The following is a 13,356-nucleotide window of genomic DNA, read 5'->3' as shown; positions in this document are numbered from 1 at the left end:
CGGACGTGTTATTCTTTTACTTGTTGTTTTATTGTTGTAGATAATTAAGATTAGCCGTAAGTTTTATTATTTCAGCCGTCTAGCTGGTGGCAGGGAATAAACCCTATTTATTCTATAAAATATTCGTGCCGTTTTATTTTATTATTTTGTTTTCGCGGGCGCTCACCACCTAAAATCCGTGTCTCTGGCTTGAGAGAAACCCCGGCGCCCCTAACCGAAGGCGCCACCCCCGGCGACGTGAAGATCGCCACATAAGCTTAGGTCGGCCAGACGTGGTTTTAAATCAGCGGCACTAGTCGGTCCAAGGCTTGGCACCCAGGTACGCCGCCACCACAGGTTATCGGCGACATTCCGGACCGTCACCATCCGTCACACCGGAATTTCGTCGCAAGGGATACTTGATTGTCAAATTGACATTTACGACACTAAATCAGCTGCCGTCTTCTCAACACGTTTGTTAGGCGCGCTTATGTCAAAATTGACAACTTTACCACCGGCATACTACCATTGTTGCCAATAATTCAGAATTGCCAACAAAAAATAATCATTTAATAGTCACCCAATACTTAGAGTAGAGAAAAAGCTCATCTCATTTGTTTTATCAATTCTACAAATTCTGTTGTCTTCGAATTTTTCGTGTATAAAACTGTCAACGTAATTTCTTCACTTGTGATAAGGTTAGTTTCAAATGAACACTAGTAGTCCAGTGACACACTTGTCTAACCAAAACAGAAAAATTATTTACAGTTCTTTTAATGAACTAATTCTATCCTCTGATATACTTTAAATATAAATGTTGTATTTTCTTGCGTTTCTGTTTGTAGTCTCTTTAAAACAGAGTAATTCGTGTACCATTCCAATAAATAAAACACAGGATTCTGTGGAACGTATTGGAATGGGATCTTTACCTTTGTCTATACCAAGATTCCCTGACTTTTCGAAAGTTCAGACACAGACAGAGTTTACTTCCATCTAAAATTATGAAATGCTCTCTATCAGTACAATTAAAAATTACTATGACAAGTATCAAGTGTTATCGACGATATAATTTCGACAGTATGACAGTGTTCACTATGGCAGTTAATGGCTTGACAGTCGAACACGCCATCTGGTTCATGACTAGAAATAATTTTCAAACCGCAATATCCGAAAAGATCAACTTGCGACCTTTATTAAATTTCCAGAGTCAAAATTAATAACAAATTATTTCTGCAATTTCGTGAGTAGGTGTGATTGAAACAACACAAAAACGAAATACATAATCAACCACCGTAACGAAGAAGATCAAATGTTTTCAGTAAATGTCATTGTACAGCAAGTGGCGATACAGTGAGACTTTTTTTAAACCACTCTTCTACAACGCTGAAACGCATTATACTTGCATTAGGTCACCTGCTGTACTGATGATTGAGCTATATTGACATTTTCTATTTTGGTCTAAATAGTCTACAATCGATCTTGATCGTATTCTGGTTAATTCCCACTTTTCCGACGAAATGTAGAAAATAAATTTTTCTTCCAGTTTGATCAACGAAAGTTACTGTCTCTGATTAATCGAAGCGTACCCTGTAATGATCAAGTGATCTATCGCAGTACACACTTCAAAATTAATTAAGAACAAAAAGTAGTTCTACACTACATAACTAATGACATTTCCAGGGTAATTCTGACATTCCTATAATACTGCCACACTCTACCCCTGTTTGCACAAAAATATCCCCACCCTTCAACAATTCAGATTCAGTGTTTCTATTGCACCCAAGGTCATAAAATGCATCGGATGTCGCATAACTGCGACGTAATGTGTTCGAAATCCGTCTATCTTTGGATGCGTGTACGTGAGAGTTGCTTCATTTGGTGCGACTTATTTCTCGTCCGCTAAACAAAATCCCGCCGATTAATAAAAAAAGGTCTTATAGTGCCGCGCCAGATGTTCTCTCCGTCATTAGTAGCTTTGAAATAAATTTTATTACTGGCAAAGAATTACGGCGCAAAGACGTGTAAAAATGCCTTAATTTATCGTACACCAACTTAATACAGCTATTAACATTCAGAAATCGAGAGATGTTGCATCGAATTCTTGGCCTTTATTACCACTGCCACGGCTCACGCTCCACATGGAGCATCGGCAAACGAAATCGTGAGAGGCCACTTAGCTCCGTCCTTTTATTAAATAAGTTTTAAAATGTGGTGCTCATAATTCCTTTAAGGCCCCCAATGTGGCCTGGTCACGTGACAGAAAACAATTGCGTTTTTTTCGTAAGTCAAGGTTACTTTTGTAATCTGCATCACCTCTGCATGATTTATTCGTCCAATCTGTACGTGACAGATTTGGCTGGTCGCAGAAGATGAGCACCGAGCACAAGCACAATCTAAAATTGTTACGCTACGGCCAGGCCTAATGTCTTGTTAGTTACCGCTATGTTATTAGGTTTTTTATTGGACGAACGCATTTCAATTTAGCATAGCGATTACGCCGCACAATGTGGACAATGCGGAGGCAATCGGGCCCTGGATAAAATCTATTGCCGACGTTTAAGTAATGAGGAATAATCACAAGTAGACAGAAACCCGACAGTCCTGCGAGGCACTTCTCACTGCAAAATAAGGATCAGAACATTTTTCTTCGGCCGCGGAATTAATTCGAATCAAGTCGAGGATAAGCTGTTGCAAGCATTGTTATGTTTGATGAAAATTTGTTCTGTGCTTCGCAACCTACGCTTATGCAGTGCATTTATGGGATAATACAATTCATTAGAAAATCAGTCAGTGGCAGGGTACCATTTACTTCAGTTCCACGTTGTGACAAGCGATTATACGTTTAACGACGTAGTAATCACTTCCGTGCTTTGCTTGCACTGTTAAAACCTAGTCTTTGTAGCGTAGTATATTCGTTTTTGTGTCTCTCCTAGGCATTTTTTTTAATTTCTGGTGTTGGTTTTAACAATAAAGTACTTGGAATTTCAGAAGTCTTCTCCACTGACTAAACGAGCTATAAAATGCACTGAGTACAGTCGTTATAATCGGCTTAATTTGGAAGCCAAAAAATATATTTAAAGCGAAAAGATCGAAGGCAAGTAGGCAATACTCCTCGGCGACGACAAAGTTATGATGACCCTTAATGAAAATTAGCTTCCGCTCGCGGCTTCGCTCACGAAAATTTAGATTTACTACCATAGTCGACTTCTCACAATTGTAGCAACTACAGCCTATATCGTTGAAACTTGAATGTTCTATCTTCGGAAGTACCTACTTCTGATTTTTAGAACGGAAATAGAAAATGGCTTAAAAATTATGTAATACAAAGAGCAGAGGTGTGCAAGGGTAGGGGTCAATGGTACTCTATCGTCACGCCCTACCCTGTAAGGAAACCAGTGTGACGAAAATCAATGAGAAAATATTTTACTACTATATCCTACTCTATTTTTGGTTTTCATTGTTCTAATATGTGGATGTGTCTCTTAAAAATTGCAATAACCAAAAAGAGAATCAGATAAAGCAATAAAATATAAGCTTTTCTATTTGAAAAAAACTAAAGTATCGATATTTGAAAATTGTAATACTGAAAATTTTTACAAACACTCCGTATATATGACAATGTCTTTGCCCTACTGTAATTTTTTTGTAAATCCTTCCATTGCTAAAAAATACCCAGAAAATTAAAACAATGTGGCAACGTCGCATCGTGATTTCAAAATTAAACTCTGGTTGCAAAGCCTAAGAAGAAGTCAACTAAAATAAAGTATATTGGAGTTTTTCATAAAAAATGCGAACAAGGGAACACTATGTACCTAGTTAAAAATAATTTTGGCGTATAGTTCTCAAAAAACCGTACAACTCTGGTAATTTTTTTTTTTTCTATTTTCAGTAATAATTAATGAGACATCGAGAAATGGGTGCTTAGTAACTGACATATAAATAATAATAATAATAAAGATTTATTATCTAACTGACTTTTGTCCAATTACAGGATAATTACAATAGAAACAAAAAAACTTCTAAATCTAAATATACAATCGACTTAACTACAGAATTCTCATAGTACTAAGCTTACGAGGTCATTACCCGACAATGCAACACATATCAAATGCCCGAAATTTCTTTAAGGATATTACCTAATTTATCAAAAAATAAGTCATTGTTACCATATTTCTTGTAAACAGAACATATAAAATATAACGGAGACTTTTTGGCATATTTGTTTCCACATTTAGGTAGATAAAATGTATCATTATTCCTAAGATATTTTTGCGGAATACAAAAATTTAACATACTGACAATATCAATAACATCAACTAGATTATTCACAACGTTATACAAAAATTTCACTGCAGCAACTTCTCTTCTCGCTTCTAGAGCTTTCAAGTCAAATCTCTGTAGCATTAGCTCCTGAGGATATTTTCTTGGAAGGTAAACCTTGTCGCACTAGAACGTCAGGTACTTAAGAAATTGGCTTTGCTGTTTGCTGTTTCTCAATCAACAATTTATGACATTGATCAATCGGGGACCATACAATCGAGCAATATTCTAAGACAGAACGTGCATAGGAGATAAATAACTTTGTGGTAAATTCTATATTAAACAGTTTAGCATTACGTATAATCAACCCGGCAGACCTACATGCTTTGGCTGTTATATGGTTGTAATGGTCTTGAAATTTAAATTTGCAATCAAAAATAACTCCTAAATCTTTTATGCTTTCATTAGGAATAATGTCTTTCTCATCGAGGTTATAATTATTAGTGATGGTGTGCTTTTTGTTAGAATAAGTAACAATTCTACATTTATCGTAAGATATCTTGAGCTTACTATTCTGTGGCCATTCAGAGAAATTGATTAAATCTTGTTCTAGATCTGTGGTGTCTTGAGTGTTTACTATTTCTCTAAATATTTTAACATCGTCAGCATAAAGCAGTATTTTGCTTTCAAAAAAGCTAGGCAAATCGTTAATAAATAAACAAACAGTAATGGCCAAAGAATGGATCCTTGCGGTACGCCAGAAGTTGCTCGATACAGGACAGACTCAAAACCTCCATAGGCAACAAATTAGTTTCGACCAAGTAAGTAGCTCTTGAGTAGGCTGGTTACCAACAAATCCCAGAGCTTAAAGTTTATGCAATAAAATATAGTGGTCTGAGTCAAAGGCTTGTTAAAAATCTAGGTAAATTACATCTGACTACTTTTATTCGAAATATCGAGAGCACACTGAGAGAAGAGTACTAAATTCGTCAAAGTTGACCGACCTTAGACGAAACAATGTTGCTGTGTAGAAATACTAGTCCGAATCTGGCTGTATATTTTATCGTAAAGAATTATCTCAAAAACCTTTGAAAATTACATAGTATAGAGATGGGTCTATAATTAGACACATCAGTGGCATCATAAAAGAATAAACTAACTGTCTAACTAACTAATTATTAATTATCCGTCATGAGATAACTCTCGTCATTTGTGGAAGAACCTATCTCAGAGAAGTACTAAGTAGTTTTTTAATAAATGCTGCAAAGGGAATATCTGCGAAAAATTTGAGCTTTCTAGGTCCAAGAGTCTAGGCTGGGCGTGGATGAGTCAGGACTTTTTTTTATATATTTTGATTCTATAGATGTATTCATCAATCAGACTAAAATCCACTAAAGCCATCATTAAATTTTTTAGATAAATCCATACTCCATTAACTAATGAGTATGGATTTATGACATTTTAAATTTAAATAATCTAATTAATGACAAAGAGAAAAATTTCTATGGTATACATTATTCCAGGCAGGGGTGGATGGGATTATTTAAAATTTGGAACACGGCTGTCTGAATTTTTCGTCTGATTTTATTTGGACATTCTATTGAACACTCCACGTTCCGATAACAGCATCATCAAATTATAATTTTCCATGTTTCTCTTCTATTACTGGCAGTAATTGTTTGGTCCAGCAATTTCTTCTCTTGATTCCCACTTTTTCTGTCAACATTCTTGCCTTTACTAACGGTACTTTCGATTCTTTACGCAAATAAGAGCTTCAATTGCAGTCCCGCTCTTACTAGAATTGCCTCTAATTTTGCCGTTTGATTTGCTTATGGCCTTAAGTCTTCTTTTATATGCTTGACCTTGATCTTCCACATATGCTAACCACTATCCTTGCTTTTGTACTTCAAGGAATTCTCGCTACAAATTTAAAATCAGCGTCGACCTCAACTTCCAAGTTCCACATCTTTCAATTCTACTCTAACCAAAGACCGTGCCTACCTAGCCCTTCCTCTAGGTTTTTTTATTTTTTTGTTATTATCGCTGCCCTCCTTTGGATCTTAATTAGCTTCCATCGGTACTCAATTTAGGGTTTCTGAGCGGTCATGTCAATGTGTGTTTTCATCTTTAAATCATTATCAATAGACACACCTTGGTATTTGATGTCCTTCATGGTGCTGAACGTAGCTACTTCTAATGGTAAATTCAAATGTAACTGAAACTAAATTGTGGTAGATTTCTCCTCCCGACAAGAGACACGGTTTCTACTTTACCCTTGGTTATCTCTAGGCCACATTATGCCATTTCTATTCTTTTCAAGGATATACATATTAGTTCTTATATTGAGCTCCATTATATCATTTGCTCTTTCCACAACAACAAAATCGTCTGCATAATCCACTAAGGGCTTCTGGCATCATTCTTTGCAGTATTTTGTCGTAAAGGATGTTTCACAAGGTGAAACCTAGTATTGACCCCAATGGAACAATGGGGGTAACAAGTATTTCGTGATGATTCGACACTAAAAACTTCCTATTCTGTCCTTTATTCTTCTTCGATAATTCCCTTCCTGAATGCCGAACTTATAGATCCTCGCTCTCTTCTCCACCATAAGTTCTATTGGTGACCTTCACTGCCCTTGCAGAAACTGTTCTATAGGGCCGATTTTGGTAGCACTGCACTCAGTGCCGAAGTCACTATGTTTGCTTTGACTACTATTTTTCTTATATATTCGATGTACTACCATGGTTCTGTTCCGCTTGTGGTCATTGCCTCGGTCACTTCTAAACTATTTTTAGTTATTGCATGTTTCACAAATACCAAACCTACGTCATCTATCAGTTCTTGGTGTTCCTCCGCTTCAACCAGTAGCGCTAAGTCATCAGCAAAAGCAAACATCTCACATTTTTCCGGTCATCTAGAACTCATCCAGTTGTAAAGTATATTATACTAGAGAATGGGGTCCAAAACCGACCTCTGCGGCACTCTTACCACCACTTCCACTTCATCGTGGTTGCCAAAAATGTTTTCTCCACTATAGACATAGTTTCCCACAAAATTTATAAAGCACTGACTAATATTTGGCTCTTTCTGTCTTCACGACACAGAATTGAAAGCATTTACTTGTTTTGACTTTTTTGTCTTCCGTCATGGCTAGGACTGCTTGGATCGATGATTTCCTTTTCCAAAATCCATACTACCTCTCCTCCAGGTTTTTCTTGCCTCTAAGTTCTATTGTACAGAGTCCCTCGACTGGACATCCCATATAATTTACCCAGAACTTCGTTTCGTGGTCCTTTTGTGCCCTTTGGTATGAGCACCACTGTCGCTTTTTTATACTAGGTTCGAAGCCTCTGCACCATCAGCAGCTTATTAAACATTTAAGTAGAGCTGTTGGTATTGCATCAGAAAAATACCCATAGAGGCGTTCTAGCACAAGCGGAGTTTCGGGCTACCGGTCGGGGCTGTTCTCCCCCGCGACGGTCATTCTATCTATCGCAAGCCTACCGCACAGTATCTCCCCATTACGAACATGCCATCCTAACCAGGCCGTTACGGTCGAAAACTAGAGATCGAAAGTCACCTTCTAACTAAAACATGCAGAACTACCCCAAGCGCTAACGTGCATCTGGTTGCCTATGTTTAACGATTTTTTTGATTGAATTTTTTTTCAAATTCAAATTATTCAAATGTGATTTCGCGTCGCTGTTAATTAATTTCAGCGCGAAAATTTGATTCAATTTCGGTCACCGTACACCTCTTTGCGTGATTTGCGGCAGGTTAATCATCTCCTCTGGAAAATAACATTGAAGACTTTGCCGGCTTTTCTTTCTGCTTGTTGTATTTATAATCTATTTTAAACAGGATATCCTTATGAAGATTGAGTGTTTCTAGTGTTTCTTTTTTTAATACTTGCCGTTTATAGGCACATTTACTGATACCGCTGATAACGAAGGTCACCTATATATGAACTACTTTGTCTTCTCTCAAAACTCGGATTTCTCTATTTCTTCGTATTCGCCTCTTGAGCTTGGTGATTCCCAGAGTGTCGATTTTGCATTGAAACCTCCAGTCACATCCATGTCTGTTGCTGTGTATGGTCTGAAAATCAGTCATTAAGTATGGTGTCAAAGCGCTTCACGAAAGCTTCCAAACACGAGTATAGCGAAAACCTAACATGATCTTACCTGCTCTGACCTGATCTAACCTGACCTGACTCGACCTGACCTGTCTTGACCTTTCTTGACGTAACCTAACTTGACCTGACCTGATTTTGTCTACTATGGTCCAACGTTTGAAGTCGAGAAGTATGCTGGCGAGCAAACATCTCACTTTCTGAGAAACTTTGACATACGAATTAGGTGTTTTCCCAGAAAACAACTCTGACTGTTATTTTAAATCATCTTAATTAGTTTCCAATAAGACAAATGATATCAGTGAAACTAGTGGTGATGTATAGATTAAACACAAGTTGAAGACGTTAGTTCCAGTCCCGATGACAACACAACAGTCACAAACATATAAAATGAACAAAACCTGCTGTTAGTCACTGACAAAGAAGTAGATCTACTTTTGAAAAAGCTTCAAATTAGGCAGATCAAATCAATAAAAAACATAAATATAGTCAAAATACTGTCACAAAGATGTACAGTAATTGACAGTATATGGGATCTTGCTGCCTTTGATGCCACTGCTCTGTACAAGAAAATAACTGAAGAAAAAAACATCAGGAAATTTCTCATGAAAGAGTTTTCACAGTTCACAGAGGTTCAAGATCTCTGCAAAATTACCATACAAAACTTTATTTTATTTCTTTACACATACAATACATAAAAACAATGAAAAAGAAACCTGTCGTTCTACTTCTCGAATCTTAGAGGCTCCAGTCTATAACTGTTAGTGTTTTTATTATTTATTAATGATATTTGTGAAGTTCTGTGGTGCAAAAAGCTAGCGCTGTATGCAAACAAGTTCAATAGGTGTTCTTCGAAATCAGAACTGTAAGCTATATTTTTTTCCAAAATAATCTTGATTAGAATGTAAAATGGTGTCCTGAAAATCATTCTTACCTTAACACAAGTAAACCAAATTCTACAGAGGTTTATTCCACAAAATTCGTGTTCCGACAGTTTTGCTTTAACTCAATTTTAACAATAATTCTGGTGATACGTCAGAACCTAGACATAACATTTTGTGTCTTTCCATATCTCATCCGTTTGTCAGATGACATCATTTCCTTCACGAGATGCACCACTACAAGATAATGCTTCTTCGCGACAATATCGCAAGCAAACAAATAGCGAACGTGTGCGCGGTATGAGCGCTATATGGAGCATTTTCAGATATTTTTCCATGGACCGCAAGTTGTCTGTAAAGTTTTCCGATAGAAATTGCGCTGTTGATGGGCTAGTCGTCCAATAAGACGATTCTTCTCAGACATGTAGATAAGATTGAATGCATGTTTGCTTGACTGTAATGTAACTTGCGAGGGTTGGTTTATGAAGCACTAAACAAGCATTCTTAAAGTGGTTACAGTTGAAGTAGCAAGTAATCCTGCAGGTTTATGTCTGACGAAGTTATTTCTTTATCAATTATTGAACGCTAAAGAGCGGTCGGTAGATCGTTTTATTTATTAACATTAATTGGTCGACGCCGATGACTGTCATAGTCGGTGGTAATGTTGTCCTTCCGTGACGAAGTCTATTTTGTCGCAGACTAAGGTATTGTTTGTCGGAATCGCCAACAAAATAAAACTGACTTTATTGAGTTTTTATCTCCGGGAAATTACGATAGTGCTATTTAAAATTCTCTGTTTGTAGAAATAAGTAGGTATAAAACAGAAATTAGTTCAGTTCAGTTTATTGACAGAAACCCGCTTTACATTGATTAATTAAATAAAATTAAAACGAATGAACTTAACCTTTACATTAATTCTAACATGGTAGTGTTAGCTGAAGTTTAATAATATTTACACCTAATATTTTCGAGCAAAGAAAATCTGGTCGCAAACAAGTCAAGATCATGCGAAGTGTTAATCTAGTTCAGGATGATTTGTGGGAAAACTGAGACTTATAAGTTTCAGTAGTATATCAGGACATTAGATTTTATCACTGAAGAATCTATTAATAAAAATTAAGAAAGTGTCTATAAAAGTGTCCTACGATTTGGTCTTAAATATCCTCATTCATGTGATACCCCACTCTCCAGGCACAATTTCTAAAAAACGGGGCACTTTAATTTAACTTATAAGTATGAATCGAAAAATTTTTAGAGGAACTGTTAATTGATCGAAACACTTTGATTACATTTGAGACTATGTCCTGAATATTTTGCGCAAAACGAAGTTAAATATCAAATTTAATAACATCCCCATGAATGGAACTAAATGACATTTCTTGTTCAACAAAAACAAATTCTATAACACTTGTCCATTTCATTTGTAATTGAAACCTCCTTTAATCTCGTTGAACCAAACAACAATCATAAGTTGAAGTTAAATTGTTTAACAGACTCTCGGACGTCATTGATGAATAGGTTACACAGAAGTGGACCACAATGTGTGCCCTGAGGCATCCCTGCTTTAACTAATATGGAATATGGGAGACAGATATCGATTTTCACAATTTGTAACGTATTTGTAGAAAAAATCTGTCTATTCAATTAACAAATAATTCGTCAAAATATATCAGTTTTTGAGCTTACAACAGAATCAATTTTTATTAATTTTTTCTTCCTTTATTTTCCCCAACAAAAATTTTTAAATCGCAAGGTTCTTTTAAATTCAGGAATTTTGACAATTGTAAAAAATAAATTTGTACTGTCAAGGACTACGTAGTGAAATAAATAAGTATAATTTTCAATTGCTATGGAATTAAAAAAATTGATAATAGGTACTCATTCTGACAATGAAGACAAATGTTTCATTCCAAGACGCTGCAGAATGAAAAGGTATTCCTGTTAGGCAGACAAGTGACTGTTAGAACTTTTTCGAAATAACAGTGTTAATTATACTATATAAAGCCGCAATAACCCACGTAAAGTTTAATTTAAGGACACTGCATCCCATATCTGTCAATATTGATAAATGATAGTTACGTAATCAGTTAGCATTACTAAAGTCATGGTAGTCTTCGTAGGGATCAAAGATTTTATAATTAGCAATGAATTTTGTGTTTTAATAGAAGAAAGAAAGAGAGAGAGCAGCAAAACATAAAACTCAGTCATAATTATGAGGTAAAAACAGAACGAAATAAAAATTCAGCAAAAAATGTAATGTTTGACCTCTTGTGAGATAGATTATAAAAGACTAAGATTTTCTTAAAAATCGAGAATCTAAATGGATTACGACCATCATCGTTATTAACTTAAAAAGCATCAAAGGCTTTAGAAGTTGTTAAACACATAATACGAATTAAAGAACTTTCTAAAGCGAATTATTTTTCTTACTTAGTTTAAACTAAGTAGTTATCTTTTTCATGCGAGTGCTGCTATAAAAACTGCATAAAATAAAAATCTACGCTGGCCGTAGTGTTGTTAAACTTTAAAATACTTTGCGCACAATTTACAGGACGTATCGATTCGTTTCGTAAACTGTCACGTGACATTAAAATATATATCAATCCAACAGGCGCATTAACAGGTATTTGCCGTGTTAAAAATGATTTTATGTACATACAATAACGCCCGTAGTGATGTAAACATGCGATACTGTAAAGTGCGAACAAGGACATTCATATAAATTACCAGTTTGGAGTTGTAAATTAGTGAGCGAATTGCAACCACTTTTGAGTGTCGTAAATAATCCACTCATGAATTTAACCTGTCATTCTATTTGTTGTGCCATCTGGTGACCACTGTTAAAAATTGCGGCGAAAGCCGGTCCTGGTTATTCGTATTTTTAATAACGAAATGAAATTTATTATGACTGTTTATTTTACGTAAATATTTGAGAAAGATATTTAATTGTCGTAATAAAAGTATTTGATTAATAAATTTATGGAGCGTTTGTCGCAGTTACGTCCGCTTTATTTACAATGCCGCGTCAACCCTTAGCAACAAGGTCCCATGGTGTAATGGTTAGCACTCTGGACTCTGAATCCAGCGATCCGAGTTCAAATCTCGGTGGGACCTGAGCAGATTTTTTTTCTTGTTTTAATTATAAAGTGACCTCAGATTACAGATGTCATTATCGCTGTAGGTATTTTAAGTGCGCGTTGTTATCGAGGGTACAACAATTTATTTTTATCACAGTGTTTTTCCTCTAAAATTACTACGGCCGTTGTAAAAATATCTTTGCGTATAGTGAATTAACGAAACGTACTCCAAGATTCTACGGTCTACCCACACTGTTACTATTATATTATTATTGGTGTTACTCCCAATTTATCTCATTTGTTAAAATAGATGTTTTGTTTCAGTAATTTAAATTAAAGGAATAATTCATCCAAAAGTGTATAATAATAATAATTATTTAGGGGATTATACAGTTTTATGCACATTTACCTCCAGCAACCCGGAAAGAAAGAATAATAAATTAGATACAAACAAAAAACGCGAGACATGCCATAAATACGCTATAAACTACGATCCAAATTTTTCATTGTAAAATTCTGTCTTCTATTTGTCAATAGTATTTTAAATGAAGAAAGAGCTTCGATCAACGAGAATTACTGTAATTCACACTTGAAAAACCTTAAAACAATAAAAACGACGACTTTAAATGACAGGTTACAAATTTCATTAATGATCATAAGTGAGAACTGTCATAGTGAGGCATAATTTCAGCGAAGCGGGATTTTCGAAATCCATGGCCAACCACGCCCTTACAATCATTTATAAAAGCCCTACATTTGAAGCACTATGTTCCAAATACTACCATCCACGTAAATTTGTAAGGATGTCCAAAAATCACCAATTCATCACTGTTGATATTTTTTTCAATTTTAAGAAAGAACACTTACCAATTAGTCTATTGACGAAATTTTAGCTTTCACGTTCCAAAACTTAACTTGCCAAGAAATTTTAATTCTTAAGTTGGTAATATTTGGCTTGGGCATCTTATTGTTTTTCGGTTTGGAATAAGAAATAACTTAAAGGTGTCAAACAATGTAATCGGGG

At 35.5% G+C, this 13,356-nt stretch overlaps 1 non-coding gene across 1 annotated transcript; it reads left to right on the top strand.

Moving 5' to 3' along the window:
- The first annotated feature begins 12,297 nt into the window (after positions 1-12,297).
- On the top strand, positions 12,298-12,369 carry Trnaq-cug (transfer RNA glutamine (anticodon CUG)). The gene has a single exon. It is a non-coding gene; the product is annotated as a tRNA-Gln (tRNA).
- The last annotated feature ends 987 nt before the right edge of the window (positions 12,370-13,356 follow it).

This window comes from Zophobas morio, unplaced genomic scaffold, assembly GCF_036711695.1.
Source record: "Zophobas morio isolate AGI-343-1 ecotype UQ-CSIRO unplaced genomic scaffold, CSIRO_AGI_Zmor_V1 ptg000014l, whole genome shotgun sequence".
NCBI classification, from domain to species: domain Eukaryota; kingdom Metazoa; phylum Arthropoda; class Insecta; order Coleoptera; family Tenebrionidae; genus Zophobas; species Zophobas morio.
This window is presented reverse-complemented; position numbering and strand designations above follow the sequence as displayed.